General features: G+C 45.3%; 1 long non-coding RNA gene across 1 annotated transcript; it reads left to right on the top strand.

Annotated features, from left to right (window-relative positions):
• The first annotated feature begins 5,346 nt into the window (after positions 1-5,346).
• LOC118594836 lies at positions 5,347-16,791 on the top strand. The gene is made up of 4 exons (XR_004946418.1): positions 5,347-5,375; positions 9,393-9,447; positions 16,007-16,297; positions 16,730-16,791. It is a non-coding gene; the product is annotated as an uncharacterized LOC118594836 (long non-coding RNA).
• Positions 16,792-17,910: the final 1,119 nt, after the last annotated feature.

Here is a 17,910-nt window from a genome sequence, read left to right as displayed (position 1 = left end):
CTGAATAAAATCCATGGAATTTAGTCACATGAACACAGTGAATATTACATTTTGAAATAAACTTTCCAAAGAGAGTTGCCTGAAGTCGCCCCTCCCCCCCATCCCACCCCCACCACCCAGCAATACAAACTGGGCCCCATTATGACCTCTGGAGTCCCACAAATTAGAGCTTGAGGTTTATGACTCACTTGTCAACAATTTCCAGAGATAGATTATTAGGGGAAAGTAACAGGAAGGTTCTTGTCCTAGATATCCAAAGCCCGGGGCTGTCTTAGCAACGGCCTCAGCCTTGAGAACTTGGCAAAGAAGGGCAGGGAGGAGCCATGGTGCCCTCCTGGCAAAGGAGAAGCCCTTGAGCTTCTCATGTCTTTAATTCAAGATAAAAATGGATGTTACATAAAGGTCAGGCTTGAAAAATGTACAACTCAGACGTTCTGAGTGGATCTACAGTTGTGTAACCTCTGTGCAGTTCCTAAGCATCTGGGTCACTTCAAAAGGAAACTCCTGACCCGATGACCAGTTATGCTCCATCCTCCCCATACCCCTAAAGAAGTCAAGTGGCAGAGTTTCTGAGTCTTTGAAGGGCTCTGAGGCAGGAGCCTCTAATCGACAGGTTGGGACCCAAAATATTCTTGTCACTCATCTGTGTGACCCTGGCTAGTTGCTTGATTTCTTGTAATCTCAAACTAGAATTCTAACTATTTCAGGTTCAATTTGGAAGTATTGGTGGCGGGTGGGGGTGGTGTCTTCCTTAAGAATTGAAGCTCTGTGGGTGTGGTGGTGCAGGCTTTTAATCCCAGTGCTGAAGAGGCAGAGGCAGGCAGACCCCTTGAGTTCTAAGTCAGCCTGATCTATGTAATGAGTTCTAGACCAGTCAGAGCCACACACTGAGACCCTGTCTCAAAAGCAAATGCATGAACAAATAAATTAATTAAAGCTCAGCTCAGAACTCTTGTAACCTTAGTACTCAGGAAGATGAAGCAAGAGGATCATGGATTTGAGGCCAGGCTAGGCACCAAAGCAAGACCCTCTCTCCCAAAAGTCCAAACGAACAGAAACTCAGGTGTGGTGGGTCTGGCTTTGGAACTGTAAATGGGTAGTTCTTTATCGTCTAGGGTCTCTCGTTTCCCCCTCTTTACTTCATTTCTTTCCTTGTCCTCTCTTCCCCTTCCTTTCTCTCCCCTCCCCCTCCCTTCATTCTATTTTGAGACAGGTTCTCCTTGTGTTGTACTGCCTGATTTCAAACTCATGGCCTTCTTGCCTCTGCCTCACAATTGCTGTGGCCATAGTCAGGTGCCCACCACGTTTGGCTTCCCTGAGCTTCTGAAGTCTCTGGGAAACATATACAGGATCCTGATGTCCCCTCCACCAGTCTGTGGCGATAGTGGAGCTTTGGGACACATGTTGAAGTCGGTTTCAGGACATTAGCCACCACCTTTAATACTTATACACTAATCATGATGCGTAACTCATAGACACTTGAGAGAAAGTGAATGAAAGAAATATCACCCACTCTAGAGATGTGTCTAGGGGTGACTCAGCGGTCACAGATGTCAGTCAGTGGGCACTAAAGCCTCACCAAAGAGCAGTGGGAATACCTTTGGGGGTTAGCAGGCATATTGCCTACTTGGATCTCTGCAGTAACTGTATCTTAGACTCTTACGTGTAAGCACCAGATGACCAGGGAGAATTGGAGAGAACCCTCCATGTGGGCCTAGTTCATCCTGTGGCTCTAAGAAAGAAAGAGGGGCAAAAAGACCCAAATCTCACCCGTCCCTAAAGCAGTATTCATTTCTCCTGAAGCCCAGTTAGAAAAGTCAGAGCCAGAGCCAGGCATGGACAGTCCCACCCACTAACAGAAATCCTAGGCAGAGCTTTTGTTTGTTTGTTTGTTTGTTTGGTTGGTTGGTTGGTTGGTTTTTGTTGTTGGGTTTTGTTTTGTTTTGTTTTGTTTTCTCTTCCTCCTCCTCCTCCTCCTCCTCCTCCTCCTCCTCCTCCTCCTCCTCCTTCTTCTTCACACAACTGATACCCACTAGTCATCATGGCGCCTAGCTCCTTTCTGATCTCCAGAGTTGGTTCCAGGGCTTGGGGAGGACTCCAGAGTTGGAGATGATGCCGCTCTTCAGACCTACCCATTCTGTAAAGAGCCAACTCACTTTTCTGAACCACACAGCTAGTGGAATGGGGGCCTTATTCAGTTTTCTGTCTAAAGAGCCGAGGAGGGCTGTGGTTGACCTGGCAGGAAATAGCAGGAAGGCTATTCCTGAATTTTAACAAGATTCCAAGGATACCTAGAAGAAGGGGAAGATTAAACTCACGCTGTGCCTGAGCTAGCCAAGCCAGCCATTGCCTCCTCTCTGACCTCCCTGCCCCCAAAGGCCCTAACAATTTCAGCAAAGCCCACACAGTCTGAACACCTCAATCCTGTTCTGAGCCAGTGATGTCCTGGGCCCCAGAACTACATTCTTGAACTTACCAGCATTTTAGCATGGATTTCTGTTCCTCCCAACCCCAGACACCACCTGTGGATAGGACAGGTTTCATCACTTGGGCCAGGTGGTTTTGGTAAAAGGGGTTCAAGAAGTTCATAGTCTCTTCCTGTGACTCAGCACTGTTCCAGAGGGCCCTGGAGAAGAGCCAGGTCTGCACCCACCCGGAGAAGCTCCAGGGCTTGCTACGGCTTTGCCAATAGGCCTTCTCTCTGGGGACTTCTGAAGGTCTGTCCCTCCAGCTGGGTAGTGCAGACTCTGTCCTTAGATTTAGGTTCATGATTGCTATGGGGTCTTTCAAATCCACCTAGGATGGCTGCTTAACTTAACTCTCAACTTGTCACAACCTAGAATAACATGGAAAGAGATTCTTTTTTTTTTTTTTTTTTTCCTGAGACAAGGTTTCTCTGTAGCTTTGGAGCTTATCCTGGAACACACTCTATAGACCAGGCTAGCCTCAAACTCAAAGAGATCTTCCTGCCTCTGCCTCCTGAGTGCTAGGATTAAAGGTGGGTACTACCACCGCCTGGCTGGAAAGAGAGTCTTAATGAGGAATTATGTAGATCAAGATGGCCTGCAGGCATGTCTGTGGGGGACTCTCTTGACTGTTACTGGAGGTGGGAAGACCCACCCAGACTGTGGACCACACCGTATCACGGGCTGGGTCCTGATCTGTGTAAGAGTAAAGAACGCTGGCTGAGAACAAGTAAGTAAGCAACATGGATGAGCTCAACTCTCCTGCTCTTGACTATGGACATGTTGCTTAAAGTTCATTGGAGTGTCTTATCACAGCGATGGAAATGAAACTGGTGAGGGCAAAAATCCTACTGTGGGTGGCCAAACATGGGAAAGAATCAGGGTGGGATGGGAAGCCCAGGGACCACACAATTACTGTGTTTCTCGGACAGGAGACCATAGTGAAGAGCTCCCCATTTCACTGGCTATGGCAGTGGCTCTTCACACTACAAAATGAGTAGGTCTGGAAGGTGATGTCATCTCCAGCACTGGACCCCTCCCCAAGCCTTAGAAGCATCTCTTGAGATCAGAAAAGAGTTAGGAGTCCTGATGACTGGTGGGTGCCAGTTTGTTTACTTATTTAGAAAAATGGCCAGGATTTCTGCTAGGGCGTGCCTCTTCCTACCTGTCTCAATCTGTCTCTCTTCTACAGGGGTTCCTAGTAAATGTTCTTTGTCAGGGTCACCCAAGGATGGGTGGGAATGACATTGTCTTCTTTGAGATTTATTTTTATTTAATTTTTTTTATGTGTATGAGTGTTTTGCCTTCATGTATGTCTGAGTGCTATGTGCACGCAGGAGTTACAATCCCCTGGAACTGGAGTTACAGACAGTTGTGAACCACCATGTGAGTGCTGAGAATTGAACTCTGGTCCTTTGCAAAAGCAACAAGTGCTCTTAACCACTGAGCCATCTCTCCAGCTCTCCTTCTTTCTTTGGATGTTTTTTTTTTCCCCTGTGTTTGTGTGCTTGGTGTGCGTGCATGTGTAGATGCATGCTTGTTTGTATGTGCATGTGTTGTGTACTTGGTCTACATGTGTGCACATGCCTATGTCTGAGGCTGGTGCCAGGAGTCTTCCTTGATTGCTCTCCTCTTATTCATCGAGGCAGGGTCTTTCACTGGAACCAGAGCTAGTTGACACACCTAGGCTAGCTAGGCAACTTCCTCCTGTGATCAGCTGACTCTGCCTTCTAAGCACTGAACTTATGTGCAAGCTACCACAACCACTTGTCCTTTATGTGAATGCTGGGGTCCCCAACTCTGATCCTCACTTTTGTGCAGTCAGCACTTTATCCACTGAGCCATTTCTAACCCTTCATTATTTGTTTGTTTGTTTTTTTGTTTTTGAGACAGAGTCTCGTGATCTCCTGATCCTCCTGTCTCCACCTCCAAGTATTAGGATCATAGCCCTAAGCCACCATACTCTGCTTATATAATATTGGGGTGTGGAGGCCCACAGAGGCTCCCTAGTAAGACCTTACTCAAGATCAGAGAATCTTTACCCAGCAGGGTTGCATAGTGGGATAATTTGGCCACAGGCGTGGTTAGCAGGTGTTTTGAAGAGTCTACACCTGGCTGTACATTGTGCTTTGATCTTGCAAGGGGGAGGTCTTTTGCCGCTCCCCTTGGCATTGTATAAAAAGCCCTTTGGAATAAATCTTGAGGCAACTGTGCTGTGGATATCACACTGTATAAATAAAATGCTGATTGGCCAGTAGCCCGGCTAGCTCAGTCGGTAGAGCATGAGACTCTTAAGAGAAATGCCCCAACTTTACAAAGGATCATTAGGTGACTGTCTAGGCTGCCAGCTGTCTCTGTCTACTCTTGCAAGACTCCTGAAAAATGCTTACATCCTTCTCCCGGTTCTCAGGTAATATTATAACCTTCTGAGGTCTTCGATGTGGTTGAAGACTAGATAGTTATATTTTCCTCAGTTATGATAAAAGATAAGTTAGATATAAAACTTTAAACTCATAAATATAAGATAGATAGGATATCTTCTTTAATATTGTAACTGTAATTCTTGCTTGATAATTGTTTTGTTACCTGTAATTTTACTATGTGAAAGTTAACCTTCCTTTTTTAACAAAAAAGAAAAGGGGAAGTGCTGTGGATATCACACTGTATAAATAAAATGCTGATTGGCCAGTAGCCAGGCAGGAAGTATAGGCGGGACAAGAGAGAAGAGAATTCTGGGAAGTAGAAGGCTGGGGAGAGACACCGCCAGCCGCCGCCATGAAAAGGAACATGTAAAGACACTGGTAAGCCACAAGCCATGTGGCAAACTATAGACTAACAGAAATGGGTTAACTTAAGATAGAAGAAGCAGATAACAAGAAGCCTGCCACGGCCATACAGTTTATAAACAATGTAAGTTTCTGTGTACTTTCTTGGTTGGGTCTGAGCAACTGTGGGACTGGCGGGTAAGAGAGATTTCTTCTGACTGGGCCAGGCAGGAAATTCTAACTACACAACTGGGTATTGACCCAGGGTCCTCCCAAAGCTATCCTGTGTCTCTGTCTTTCTGATTGTCTCTTTTTATTTTTCTGTGTATCATTTCCTCATTCTCCTCTCCTCCCTCCAAGAACCCTTTGACAGGTTGGAGCTGGACTCTCACGGAGACTCCCACACTGGGGGCTAAACCCAGGGCTGAATGCAAACTAGGCAAGTACTCTGTTGTTTCTGGGATGGCTTGTTCAGTAAGAAGAGAGCAAGCCATAAGAAAGAAGCCAAACAAGGCCATAGTCATGGTAACCATGGCAAGGATTTGGGCTTCATTCTGGGTTTTCTGGCACAAAGGGACATGCCTAAGCTTGCTACAAAGGACACCTTGGATGTAGAGTGATGGAGGCTGGATGCATCAGCTGTGTGGAGAAAGCAATGGTGGCTTCTGCTTCAGACAGTTGTCCTGGCCAGAAGGAAAGGGGTGCTGGGGCAGGCAGAGAGGACATTATGGCTTAGGTTTTAGTATTCTAAGGGCATATGGTACCCAGCAGAGCTGTCCAGGCAACAACAGCTGGAGAGAGCACTCTGGGCAGAGACTGTGAGGCAGAGGGCCAAACAAGGAAATTGGAGAGTGAGAAGAAATCTTGGGGCAAGCTCCAGGCAGTGTCCACAGGGAGAGGAAGGAGCCAGCCCAGAGGAAGAGTAGACCCGAGATGAAGAATCATGGACACCGGGGTTAAAGGACAAGGAGGATGTGCATGAGTGTCAGGATCTTCTTAGGGAGCCTGTGAGGTGGCTCAGTGGGTAAAGGCACGTACCACCAAGCCTGACCTGAGTTTGATTCCTGAGACCCATGTAGCAGAAAGAGAGAACCAACTCTTGCCCAACTCTTGGAAGTTTCCCCTCTAACCTCTACATGTGCCATCACACACACACAACCTCTACATGTGCCATCACACACACACACACAAACACACACACACACACACACACACACACACACACAGAGAGAGAGAGAGAGAGAGAGAGAGAGAGAGAGAGAGAGAGAGAGAGAATAAATAAGTGAATGTAATAAACTTACTTTTAAAAACTGATCCTTAGAGGCTGTAAACAGTGTCTACTGGATTTTGAAACAAGGGGCCACTACAATCTTTCCTTCTTCTTCTTCTTTTCTTTCTCTTTTAAAAATTTTATGTGCATTGGTATTTTGCCTGCATGTGCAGGTCTGTGTGAGAGTGTCAAGTGTCTTGGAACTGGAGTTACAGACAGCTGTGAGCTGCCATGTGGGTGCTGGGAATTGAACCCAGGTCCTTTGGAAGAACAGCCAGTGCTCTTAACCCATCATCTTTCTTTCTTTCTTTCCTTCTTTCCTTCTTTCTTTCTTCCTTTCTTTTCTTCTTCCTTCCTTTTCTTTCCTTCCTTCCTTCCTTTCTTTCTTTTCTTCCTTCCTTCCTTCCTTCCTTCCTTCCTTTCTTTCTTTCTTTCTTTCTTTCTTTCTTTCTTTCTTTCTTTCTTTCTTCCTTGTAGATGTAACCGTCTTGTTAAATAGGAAACGCAGAACCAATTGCAGAGTTAAAAGCCAAGAGGTCAGAGCAATAGCTGAGAGCTGAAAATCTTACCTTTCACTACTGCTCTGTCTTTCCTCTCCGCAAGAGAACTACTTCCTGTGTTTTTCTCTTTTTTATAGACTTTCTGTTCTGCCTTCTCATTGGTTGTAAACCTAGCCACATGACCTCCTCATCACTGCTTGTCTGTACAGACCTCCAGGTCTTCTATAGTTGGTATTGAGATTAAAGGCGTGTGTCGCCATGCTGGCTGTATCCTTGAACACACAGAGATCCGTCTTGCTCTGCCTCCCAAGTACTGGGATTAAAGGCGTGCACCACCACCACCCAGCTTCTGCTATGGCTTGCTCTGACCCCAAGGCAACTTTATTAATATACAAATAAAATCACATTTCAGTACAAATAAAATATCACCACTCTTTCTTTCTTTCTTTCTTTCTTTCTTTCTTTTTTTCTCTCTTTCTTTTCTCTCTCTCTCTCTCTCTCTCTCTCTCTCTCTCTCTCTTTCCTTTCTTCTTCCTATGTGTGGTTCAGGATATGGAACCTAGGGTCTCGTGCACTTTACTGCTGAGATCTCCCCAACCATCCATTACCATGATTTTGGTGACCTGTGACCTAAAAGATAGAAGCAAATGTAGTGAGCTGAGGGTGTGGAGGGAAACCTTCCGGATATTTGACTCTGACAGGAAGTCCAGGGCATGGGTTTGGGGCAGACTACAGATGCACAGGCTTTCTGAATATCCACATGTTTATAGGAATGTTCATAATGAACACAGGAAGCTGAGCATGCCTATGGAGGAAGTCCAACTATTTCTCATTGTGCTCTGTGCTGGATAGTTTGATGTCAACTCAACACAAGCCAGAGTTATCTGAAAGGCGGGAACTTCAATTAAGAAAATACCTCCATAGGATCCAGTTGTAGGGCATTTTCTTAGTGATTGATGGGAGAGAGCCCAGCTCAGTGTGGGTGGTGCCATCCCTGAGCGAGTGGTCCTGGGTTCATAGCAAAGCAGGCTGAGCAAGTCATGGGGAGCAAGCCAATAAGCCACGCCCCTCCATGCTTCTGCATCAGCTCCTGCCTCTAGGTTCCTGCCCTGTTTAAGTTCCTGTTCAACTTCCTTCAATGATGAACTGTGATGTGGAAGCATAAGCTGAATAAACCCTTTCCTCTTCAAGATTTTTCATCATGGTGTTTTATCACAGCAGTAGGAACCTAACTAGGACATAGCTCCAATCACTGAGTACATACATCCCTCGGGCCTTTGTCCCATCACTTCCTTGGAATTAATCTCCTAGAAGGAAAATGACTGGGTCAAATACTAGTTATACTTTGAGTTTATTTATCTATGATCAAATCTCCTTCTTTGACTAGTTTAGACAACATTTAGTGGTAATGGAATCCTTGCACTCTTTGAATATTATCCTTTGTTTGTGTGCATGTATGTATGTATTGTGATATATGTGCACATATATGTGGGTGAATGCAGATATGTGAATGCCATGATGCACCTGAGCAGGTCAGAGGACAACCTCTGCTGTCAGTTCCTCATCCTTATTTGAGACAGGGTTTCTCTTTTGTTGTTCTTTAATGGGTACTACAGTCTAGCTGGCCGGTGAGCTTCTGGGGAGTCGCTTGTCTCTGCCTCTAATCTGTAAGTACAGATGTAAGCGTCTGGCTTTACACAGGCTCTGGGGGTTTGGCCTCCAGCTTTCACACTTGCACAGTAAGTACTTTATCCACAGAGCCAACTCCTCATCCCAAATATTACCCATTTTGAAGAGGATGGTCAGTGAGAATGACCAAATACATTTCTCTTTGCTGTTTTGTAGAGTTCTCCACCCTCACCCATGAAGGACACTTTCTATGATCCCCAGTGGATGCCTGAAGCCCTACATGGTACCAGACACCACACAGGCTATGCTTATTTCCTCTACGTCTACATCTGCCTCTTGACAAGCTTCATTGTGAATTAGACACAGTCAGACATGAAAAACAGCTGATGGTAACAGAGCAGTGTGCTAGAGAGATAGCCGGGTGGGTTAAAGTACTTGGTGCTCTCTGAGAGGACCTCAGTTAGATTCCCTGCACCCACTCTGCGTGGCTCACAACAGCCTGTAACTCCAGCTCCAGGAGATCCAAGCCCCTCTTCTGGCCTCTGTGGGTACCACACACAGTTGGTGCATATATGGTCAAGCAGGCACGCACGCACACACACACGCGCGCGCGTGCACACACACACAAATTTAAAATAAATAAAATTAAAACAGAGCAATTATAACAGCGTGCTAATGTTAATATATCCACAGTAATAAAAGTGAACATGCAAATATAGTCTCTCAGAGTATCTGATTGCTTTGCCATGTCTTCTTATGACAGTGTGATACGGCACAATGACTCTGTGAGGAAAGCCACTCAAGTGATGAAATCTGAGGTGAGTGACAGTGACTTGAACAGTTGATCTGATAATCACATGGCTGCCATGTGACCAGCAGATGTTTAGTGTATCCAACATGGATGGTCCGGACAGAGGGGTGACTCACATCCTGGGTGGGGCTGAATGGCCCAGATGTGAGATGTCATTTGGTTACTCAGCATTTAAAACACATAACTTGTTTGTTTCTAGAATTTCCATTTCATATTTTTGGATTGTGCTTAACCAAGATAACTGAAACTGTGGAAGGATGCCCTTGGACATGACCACCATTCTGCATCGCTTTGTTTACTCAGGACAGCACATATGTTCATATGATATTCACTCCTCCTATTTCTTGAGTCACATGTTCATACTCCCTTCATCTTTCTGTTGAAAGAGGGTCTTGTTCTCCGTCTCATAAGAACTCTCTAAGTGTTAATATAACACATTTTTATCTTCTAGCTGTTTGTCATTGAGTTTTATTTATGATGTTCTTCTTTTTGTAAATGTAGTGAGGGGCACATATCACAACATATATGTAAAGGTCAGGGGACAGCTTTGTAGAGTTGGCTCTCTTTTCCCACCTTTAAGTGGGTGCCACAGATCAAACTCAGGTCACCAGGCTGGCATGGCAAATTCCTGTACCCACTGGGTCATCTTGCCAGATCCTTTTATGTAATTTTCCACACCAGGTTGTTCTCTTTGATTTTCCGTATGTTCCTATCTCTCCTGTTTTTGAGGCAGGGTCTCACTATGAGGTTTAGACCTCAAACTCTCCATCCTCCTGACCCTGTGTTACAGTTAACACTTAGTACAGAGTTCTTGTGAATTAGTGGAATAAGACACTCGTCCCAGCAGAAAGCTTAAGGGGACTTGAATGAGTGAGTCAAGAACTGAGAGTAGTGAATGACGTATGAACATGCCGGCTTTGAGAAGTAACCGAAGCCAGGCAGATGTGGCCATGTCCCTCACAGCTGTGGGTTACAAGTGTGTGCCACTACACCTGGATTTATCCTTCTCTCTCTCTCTCTCTCTCTCTCTCTCTCTCTCTCTCTCTCTCTCTCTGTCTTGTTTTTGTTTTTTTGAGACAGAGTTTCTCTGTGTAGTTTTGGTGCCTGTCCTATATCTTTCTCTGTAGACCAGGCTGGCTTTGAACTCACAGAGATCTGCCGGGCTCTGCCTCCCAAGTGCTGGGATTAAAGGCGTGAGCTACTGCCGTCTGGCTCACCCTCTCTTTTCTTAACCCACAGTTCTCTTCTTTTTAAGCCAAATTGTAATCCACAGGTTTTTTGCATACTAAAGAAAAAAAGTCAGCATTACTTTGTCCTCTTTCCCTTGGTGACCTTAAGTACCTTCTAGGGTAAGCAGACAGGCTTTCGGTGTTTTTCCTGGACTTGGCTGGATAACCTCTATATGGCAGACTGGCCCAAACCCAGGGCATTCAGCCATCAGGGTGAGACCCAGCACGGAACTATTTCTAATCCTTTCATGAAAAGTTCCCAGAAGTTCTGAATTGTCCTCAGCCATCCCCGAGGGGTCTCCATGAACCCCCCACCTTGAATCCCACCTACACTGTTTAGCTACCGTGTGTGTGTGTGTGTGTGTGTGTGTGTGTGTGTGTACACATGCATGCACATGTGTGTGTGCACGCACACGTGTATGTGTATTTGCTAGTTTCTGTTGTAACAAAATACCCGAAGGGCAGGCTAATTTATAAAGAAAGAAGGTTTGTTTGCCACAGTTTTAGATACCGAAAGTCTAAATATGATTTCACAGGCTCTGGTGAGGACTCCCCCACTTGACTGTGTCTCCTCATGGTTGGTAGCAATGATGGAAACATGTAGAAGAGATCATGTCTCAAGAATGGAAACTGGAGAGCAACTAGAGATTGTACTCAGCTTTATGTAACAACTTCCCCCAGAAAGTTATCTCCTTCTCAAAGTAACACCCTAACACCCAGGATCACCCTACTGAGGCCAGCTCCTGAATCTACCCGATGTCTTAGTTACTTTTCAATTGCAATGATGAAACACTGTGATCATGACAACTTATAGAAGAAAGAGTTTATTTGGAGCTTACAGCTTCAGTGGGCAAGTCCATGACCATTTGGTGGGGAGCATGGCATCATGTAGGCATGGCACTGTAGCTTTAGCTGAGATCTTCACATCCTTACCTTCAAACAGGAAGCAGAGAGAAAGCTAACTGGGAATGGTGTGGGCTTTTGAAACCTCAGAGCCCACTCCAGTGACACAACTCTTTCAAAGCCACACCTAATCCTTCCCAAACAGTTCCACCAACTTCAGACCAAGCACTCAACTGTATGAGCCTATGCAAGGGCATTCTCCTTCAAACTACCATACCTGAGGATCAAGCGTCTAGTATGCAGACCCTTGGACAACACACTGCTGTAACAGGAATTGCTAAAATGGTCTTTCTAATAAAAACCCAGAGCCAGATATTGGGGTAAATGCTGAAAGATAAGAGAGACAAAGGAACAAGCCACTGCCACGTCTCACCTCTAGGACTCTTCAGCCTGAAAAGCTTTAGTTCCTGTCTCCTCACACCTTATGTACCTTTCTCCACCCAGCCATATCACTTCCTTTCTAGTGCTGGGATTAAAGGCATGTGTGCTTCCCAAGCAAAGGCATGAGATCTCAAGTACTGGGATTAAAGGTGTGTGCCATCACTGTCTGGCTCTGTTTCTCTCCTAGACTGAGTCAATCTCATGTAGTCCATGGTGGTTTTGAACTCACAGAGGTCCAGATGTATCTCTGCCTCCTGAGTGCTAGGATTAAAGGTGTGTGCCACCACTGCCTAGCCTCTATGTTTAATCTAGTGGCTTGTTTGGTTCTCTGATCTTCAGGCAAATTTTATTGGGGTACACAATATATCACCACACACCGCATCTAAACCATGGCGTTCTACAGTGTCGTAAGTAATGCAAGAAGCAGAAATTTTGTGTTGGTTTTACTCTCTGACTACACAGGAAGTGAAAAAAAGATGAGATTAGATATGGTCAGAAAATGCAATGCCTTTGCTGGAAGGAAATGATGTAGGAGATTAGTGGGGGATAAGAAGGGTTTCATTTTCCTTGTTTTAAGAGTCTCCAAACAGAGCAGAGAAAATAGTTTGCTGAGCCTCCCACACTCATGACCCAGACCCCACAGTTTTGAACTCTTGGAAGTTTCACGTCACCCACACCTCACCCATGTCTCCTCTGTTGTGCCTTGGAGCCATTCCCAGATATTTATTTTAGTTTATTTATTCCCAGATTATATTTCATTATAAAGATAAGGACTTAAACAAAAAGACCATTATTAAACCTGAAAAAACATTAAGCAAAGTAGATTCAATGTAGTATGAGTAGAGGCTGGAGAAATGCTTCAGTGGGTAAGTCTGCTAACCAAGAATGAGGACTTGAGTTCAAATCCCAGCATCCATGTTTTGTTTTGTTAGTCATGAGAATTTCTAGGACTTGCTGATCACCAGCCTAGCTCCAGGATCAGTGAGAGATCCTGTCTCAATGGAATAAGGCAGACAGTGACAAAGTAGGGCACCTGACATCTTCCTCTGGCCTCTGTGCATGTGTGCATGCATGGAGTACATCCATACACACATTGCACGCATGCACACACAAACCATAGCATGAGTAGGAATGTCTGTAGGACTTTTGTTTAGTTTTGTTATGTTTTGAGACAGTCTCAACACACAGTCCAGACTTTATTCTAAGACTATAATCCTCCTGCTTACAGTTTTCTCTCAAATGCTGGGATTATTGCTCATGAACACCACACTGCCCAGATAAAAGATGTTATCTGACTCTGATTTGCTGTGCCAAACCCCAGCCAGATGGTTAACCTTCCACACATTTGTCATTATTTACTGCAGCAACAGGCACATTGGGTCTGTGGTTTGCTGGGCAGAGCTGGGAACAAAGTGCTCCACACTCTCTGGCCTTGTGCATCAGGGCCATTGGGAAATCTACTGCATAAGTCTGTTTCTCTGAAGACCTTCAGCTGCCCAAGGGGTTTGATCTATGTCCTGCCTACCCTGAAAACCTTGAACTTGGCTGTCTACCTCAGCCTGCCTCCAGCTCTGACCAGGGAGGTGCAATTTTCCCACCCATGGTATAAAGGGCCCAAGAGAGGTCCTAAAGGGTGCTACAAACAAGGGTGTTGTGCCAGAAGAGGCTAGTGGCCCCTGTAGCTTTGTACAGAGCTCTCATTGGTGATGTTTTTGTAGTTTAATTTTTTTTGAGACAAGGTCTTATGTGTCATAGGCTAGTCTTAAACTTACTGTCTAGTCAAACATAATTTTGAACTTCTGATCCTCATGCCTCTACCCCCAGAGTGTTGGAATTGCGGGCATGCGCCACCATACCTGGTTATGAGGTGCTGGGGATTGAATGCAGAACTTTGTGAATGCTAAGCAAACACCCTACCAACTGACCTACATACCCAGCCCTGGTTCTGATTTTTTAAAAACAAATCCTATTTCTACATTGTAACTTTTAAAATCTCTTTTCAGGCCGCATTGTGTGACAGACTGTTAATATTATTGTAAAGAAAAAAGAGAAAGAGATGTATTTGCCTCAAGTTAATGGCATTGGTCATCTTAACAGAGATTTATTTTCTAAACAAATACATTATAGCTGGGCAGTGGTGGCAAATGTCTTTAATCCCAGCATTCGGGAGGAAGAGGCAGATGGATCTCTGAGTTTGGGGCCAGCCTGGTCTACAAAGTGTGTTGGGACAGCCAAGGCTACACAGAGAAACCCTGTCTCAAAACCAAAACCAAAAATAAACAACAACAAAAAAAAACCCCACATTATATCATAAACTCTCAAAACCTATTCATCTGTGTTTTTGTCCATTTTGTGCTATTATATCAGGATACTTGAGGCTGGGTAACATAAAGAACGAAGATGTAGCTCTTACAGTTGTGGAGGTAGTGTGAAGCCTCTTGAGTCCCATCCATAAAGGAAGAACTCACAGTCTCATCTCCCACTTAATGCTTTAACACTGATCATTAAGTTTTAACACCAGAGGTTTGGACAGGGCATGTCCACCCACAAAAAAACACATCTGGACTGTATATAGAAGACTGAGAGTCTGTTATCTAAAGTCACAAAGATGTGTGAGACCACTTGAAGAAGATTAAAACAAACACAGCAGCTGCCAAGGACATTCCACTAGAACTCTAGACTGGGTCTGATTCAAATCCTGTTCCAGGGTCTGGAGAGATGGCTCAGGGGTTAAGAGCAAAGGCTGCTCTTCCAGAGGACCCAGGTTAGATTTCCAGCATTCACATGTGACTCACAACCACCAGCAACCAGGGGTTGTAACTGCTTATTGTGGCCTCCGTAGGTACCAGGCATGCACATGGTAGACAGACATACTTGCAAGCCAACACCCATACACATGAAAAGATGAAGATCCAGGTATCGAGGTAAGCAGAGGCTGACTGGAGGATGCTTGTGTTATGTCAGATGAATGACTCCTCATGTCTCTATCCACAGCTTCACCGCTCCAAATGAGGATTTGATTACATTTATTTATTTATGTGGGGGGGGGGCACCCATGCCACGGTGAACAAGTGCAATCAGAAGACAACTTAAGGGAGTCAGTTCTTTCCTTCCACCATGTAGGTACCAAGGATAGCGCTGAGGCAATGGTGTTACCCACTGAGCTGTCTCACTGGCCTCTGTGCCTTCTGCTCTTACGAACTTTTGGAGTGCTTCCAGTCTGGCTAAAGCTGCCAGATCATTCATGGGCATGTGAGTGTTTTGGTGGTCACATGCACCCATTTCTCTTGCAGATAAATGTAAGAGTGGAATTGCTGGCTTCTTGTTTATTCTTGTTCTGTTGTGGTTGTTTGTTTTTGTTGTTGTTTTTTGAGACAGAGTGTCATATAGCCCAGTCTGGTCCTCCTGTCTCTGTCTCCCAAGTGCAGGGTATACAGACACATGCCACCATGTCCAGGCCTGATGGCTTGTTTCCTAAGGATGGATTGGGAAGGGCCTGAAGGGATTTTCCTAACCATGGATGTGTAGGCCATCAAAGGAGCTGGGAAATATTGGTGGGAGAGCACACCAGCTGTCAGGTAGAATAGTCTCACTCTGAAATGGACAGTAGCCAGAGGCTAACCTGAAGAGCTCTAAGCTCGAGCAGGCAGAACAGTGCATTTCAAGGCTGGCATGTCAATGACCTCCTTGATTGTTGTGACTGTGCCTTGTCCCCACAGCTCTGTGAAGGAGTTGGAGGAATGAATTCACACCCTTCTGGCTTCAGACAGGCTCATTCAATTCAGGCCAGGAGCTGTGCCTGCCTAGAGGAGGACTTTGGGTTTTTTGAGTGTGTACTGTGATTAGCAGGAAGCCGGGATCAAATCAACAAGACCTTGTCACAGCAAGACAAGCCCTTAGCTAGTGGCACCACTATGGCCAGCAAATCAGAATGCAAGTACAGAGGTTACAGAAATCCCCAAGTAATCAGATTAGGTTTGTGTTTACAAGAGGCTGAGGCAGGGGTTAAGGGACCGGAGATTCACAACACATTCTTCTGTCTGTTCAAAACAGAGCAAGCGTTTTTTACAACCACATACGTTGTTGGAACCAGACTGTCAACAGTTCAAGAGGCTGTTTCACTTACCCAATCAGTCTAGTGGCACCAAGAACAGCCCCTTGTCCTCATACAAGGGCCATGGAAGAAGTGGAGAGTGACCCAGCAACCCAGGCCTGCAGTGACACCCAAGTGCTATACAAGTCATTTCCTCTGGCACTGTGGCACTCATCAGTACAATGAACGAGACCAACCCTGTCTGTATTTATAGACTGCACAGAAAGCCATGTAATCATTCACTGGAAAAAGTAAATATGATTCTAAAAATATAAAATATTGTGTTAGGCCTCAGCAATTGATTATGACCGGAATCAAGGAATAACTAATGAATTAGTCTTAGACAGCAGGGGTGCCCAGCCAGTACTGGTCCCTTCTTAGGATCCATTGCCACTTCCCAGGCAGAAGGCAGATAGCTGTCATGATGGGTGTGGGGGATGTACCTAGGTGTGATGGGAGTACGAGGAATCCATGCCCAGAGCATACCTTCTTCAAGGTCAGTGTCCGGCTCTAGCATTACTACTGGGTGTGAGGAGGAGAAAGAGATATTCAGAAGTCGAGATGTCTGCCCAGGATTCTCAGCATCAAGCAGTCATCAGCAGCAGCATTAGAAGGGCCTTCCCTCCTGCCCTGAGCTCTCCAACTTTGACCTCTTTCCATTGCCTCTCTGTCGGTCCCACTAGAGACTGACTGCTGCAGAAGATCATGTGAGCCCTTGGAAATGAGGTTGGAGATCCTGAAATGAGAACTACTCCTAGCAGGTGTGTTGGCTTCTGGTTACATCCCCAAGCCACCTCTCCAGTCGTGCCCTGACTGCACCCAGCCTCCACACAGACCAGTCTTCTCTACTTTTCAGACCCCTTTAAAAAGAAAAACAAGCATTGGGTTTATTTGCTCTGTGAATGAGGAATGAGATAGTAAGGCTCGCTCCTGGAGAGGATTTACAGAGGATTTGCTTTTGTTTTAATGACACTGAGTGTGGTGGTGAACACCTGCAATTCCAATACTGGAAATGGGAGCAGGAGGGTTAGGGGTTCAAAGTCCTCCTTAGCTACATACTGAGTTCCAGGCAAGACGGGGATACATAGTATCTGCCTCAAAAAAAATGATGGCAAGAGATAACAGGAAGGAAAATAAAGCAATATTGGAATAAGTTTCAAAACTGTCACTGTCTTCCAGGAAAGATGACCTTTTGAGATTATCATATCTCAGAAAAATTATGTGTTAACATGGAGCTCACTTCACAGACCAAAGAAGCCCATGCCAGCAGCCTCCAGACCACTGGATCCGAAGCCTGCAGGACAAGCCCACTCTCCATTTGCTTCTGCTAATAAAGTTTTATTGGAATCAGCCAGGTGAATGTGTGTATTTATCATTTAGGGCTGATTTTGAGCCACACTGGCAGAGCTGAGTCATGGACTTGCAGAAGGGGCTGTGCAGCTTGAGAAGCTAAAAGCGGCTCACCTTTCTGTAAAGCATTTGCTCACCCTGAACACACTGAGATCTTTTTTCAACATTATTTGTGTGCATTTATGTGGCGAACATACATATAAGTGTAAGTGCTTGTATGTGTGTGGGTGTATGTTTTGGAGGGGTGTGTGTGTGTATCTGGAGGCTCAAGATTGACATCTATGTTTTCCTCAATTGCTCTCCACTTTATATTTATATATTGAGGCAGGGTCTCTCAGTTGAACCCAGAACTTACCAACTGGCTTGTCTGGCTAGCCAGCTTGTCTGGGGGATCATGTCTCCGTTTCTCAAGCACCAGGATATCCACCTGGCTTTCACTTGGGTTCAGAGAATCCCAAGGCTGGGTCCTCACACTTGTCCAACAAATGCTTTACCTAGTGAGCCATCTCCAAAG

The sequence above is a fragment of the Onychomys torridus genome, chromosome 1 (assembly GCF_903995425.1).
Source record: "Onychomys torridus chromosome 1, mOncTor1.1, whole genome shotgun sequence".
Classification (NCBI taxonomy): domain Eukaryota; kingdom Metazoa; phylum Chordata; class Mammalia; order Rodentia; family Cricetidae; genus Onychomys; species Onychomys torridus.
Note: the sequence above shows the minus strand (reverse complement) of the source record. Positions and strands in the feature narration are given on the sequence as shown.